The sequence below is a fragment of the Neolamprologus multifasciatus genome, chromosome 14 (genome assembly GCF_963576455.1).
Source record: "Neolamprologus multifasciatus chromosome 14, fNeoMul1.2, whole genome shotgun sequence".
Taxonomy (NCBI): Eukaryota; Metazoa; Chordata; class Actinopteri; order Cichliformes; family Cichlidae; genus Neolamprologus; species Neolamprologus multifasciatus.
The window spans coordinates 10634027-10637104 of NC_140452.1; the positions used below are offsets into that span (position 1 = coordinate 10634027).

Consider the following 3078-nt stretch of genomic DNA (forward strand, 5'->3'; position numbering starts at 1 on the left):
TCGGAGTGTTTCACGGGAGAGGAGCCAAAGCTGGGGATTTAGTTTATTGTTACCATGATACATGCCACGCACACTTGCACTGTGAGTGATTCAGGAGGAATCACCTTGGGAGCCCCAGTGCATTGCATCCAGCACATTGTTTATTTATTGTTGTTTCATTTTCATTCATTTTCACTGTAAATAAACACACTGTCTTTTGAAGAGGTCAGCATTTGGGTCCTCTGCATACCTCAGACGTTACACATAATCCATGCCAATTGATTCAGTATGCACAAAATTGCTCCCCGAGGGGCAAATTTTTAGCTCCAATTGAAAGACCGACTGATTGAAATTCAGCCTCAGGCCCCCAGGACTGAAAAACATTCAGTCTGTAGACTGTCAAGGCAAGGTTGGAAGAAAGCCAAACCCAAATGCCTCATTATTTGAAAGAACTTAATGCATAATTCATTACAGTTTGCTCCCAAAATGGATGGAGGCCTACACCATTAAGGAGGACGGAAGCCTCAAGATTGAACTTTACCACTATTCCACTATTCCCCACCCACAAGCACCAATTAATCATCACAGCCATGTTCTGTTCCTGCGGGTCAGCTTCGCTGTCTGTTCAGTGTTCTCCAACAAGTGCGGGTGGTGGTACAAATACAGATACAAATACTGGCTGCTTTGCACATCTCTAGTGAACAGTGCATTTATTTACAGTGAAGTAAATGTAACACACAGTAAATCTCCAGTGCACTCCCTCAACTTCTGTGTCGTGCCTTCCAAGTGTCTCTGCTCCGTGCTCTCTCTGCTCCTGTGTCTCCGCACACCCCGTGTGTGCTTCCGTCCTGTGTTCAGTCCTCTCCTCCTGAGGAAAAACAACAGACGCAGCCTTCAGAACACAGAACTCCAGCAGGCATACACTTAACAACACTAGAAACACTAACATGGAGTCTAACTCAACAATCCTGTGCCGGTGGGAGCTTCCTCATGCACTTAAATAGCTTCTTCTTTTAAAAAAAAGAAGAAGAAAGAAATGTGAAAAGAGTAGAAAGAAATGCAAGCACTGTTGATCTCATAGTTATATTTATACTGGTTCAATTATATTTTTTCGACAGTGGTTCCTATAACAGCTTTCTTATCACATTCTATTAAATGCAGAAAGCAATTGGGATTTTTTTTACTGTTGTAAGTACTGTTCCTAAAAATACAGTTTTTAAAGAAATTATTATTATTATTATTATTATTATTATCATTATTGTTATTATTATTAGTAGTAGTAGTATAGTTATCATTAATAATAGTAACAATTTATTTTATTGTTAAATATCAGAACAGTTATAAAATACATTTAGAATTCATATTTTTGTTGCAGTGATTCTTATCAGTGGATTACAATCAGTACCAAAGATTAAAAATATTAATTATTCCATCATCCGTTCATAATAGCAATACAATTAAAGTTGTATTTGTATGTGCATCTATGTTGATTGCATTCTGAGGAAGTTAACCATGTCATATCAGAGAAAAAAAACAATTTTGGTCAAATTGAGCACATACCCTAAAATAAGTGAATAAATTATAATAAAAAATAATAATAAACACTTGACAATTATTTTCATTTAATTTTCTCGGGGTTTTTTAATGCATAACAATATAGCATCATAGAACATGGAAAGCAAGTTGCACAATTACTAATAAATTGAAATTCATCATTATTTACATGAAATTTTTCTTGCATATTGAAGCAGTTTCCCTGTATGGTTTAATGTAACATGAATTTAGAATAGATTTAGAATTTAGCATTTATATTTCTGATGTAACTCAAATTATGTTTATTTTGCACAGGATGAAATAGGCATAAGATTTTTCAGTACAAGAAAAATATTTTCATCCCTGAGTCCATAGATCAGAGGACTCAGGCACCTTGGAGCAATATTAAACATAATATAGTTAAAATATCGGACATTTCGAAATAAACTAAAATCTATCTGAAGCACTGCAATTTCTATGAATGGGCACCACAGCTGAATGAGACAGAGCAGCAACTGGAAAGCATGAAGGATCACTGTTTTGAGTCCTTTATGTGTCAACTTCTTTTTCTCTCCTGATGCAGCTTTGGCCACTTTCATTATTTGAACATATGAGTATGCAATAGTGGTGCCCATAATCAAGAAATAAAATTGATACACAGCTGATCGAACATGATCCTGCCATCTGTAAATAGTAAATGTCTCTCCACTACATATCATGGATTGCTTGTAGAACTTAAGTGAGGCGGAAGCAAAGAACATGGACAGAATAATTATACAAGGACCAGAGCTGAGAACATGAATGATCAGGATACAGTACATAGTGCTGCGTGTGGAGCACAGCTGTCCATGACGCAGGGGCATACAAATGGCCACATAGCGCTCCAGAGTCATTGCTGTCAGAGTAACTGGTGTGACAATGAAGTAAAGAAGTACAACAACAGAGATAGTTATACACAACCACACTTGTATTGTAAATTCAAATTGGCTCAATACAAGTAAAACATCTGACAGCAATAACAAAACACTGTCTGACAGCAGTGTTATGAAAAATAAGATGTAACGTGCAGATGTGTGAAAGGATTCCTTTTTAACAAAGATCACAATGAGCGACATGTTGATGCAAAGAAAAATTATTACCAGGATCTGTACAATAATGACACGGTAGCTGATTGATCGCTGAAAAAAACCATCATTCACTGAGTTGTTACCTGCCATAGAGAACAAAAATATGTACTTCGTTTTGTCAATAAATAATAGATTTTCTTTTTAATAAAAATCAAAAATCAAATCCAGTGAAGAAACTGCCCATTCTGTTCCAGAGCCAAATGTCTTCTGCTTCGTTCCCTGCAGTTTTCTGAGAAATGACCCTGTATCATTAAATTGAAGCTTACAGCAACTAAGAATAACAAATACACATGAAACTTCCTTCTGCTGTGTTGTCATCATCCCCTAGCACCCATTCTCCTCAGTATAGATGCTTCTAAATATGTAATTGATGGTATACTCAGAAGACTTTGCAGTAAAGTCAACATAACAGATCTGAAAGAACAGAAAAGTTGTTGTT

General features: G+C 36.2%; 1 pseudogene; it reads right to left on the bottom strand.

The window, feature by feature from the left end:
- Positions 1–1803: 1803 nt before the first annotated feature.
- On the bottom strand, positions 1804–2729 carry LOC146503588 (odorant receptor 131-2 pseudogene; annotated as a pseudogene).
- Between the last annotated feature and the right edge of the window lie 349 nt (positions 2730–3078).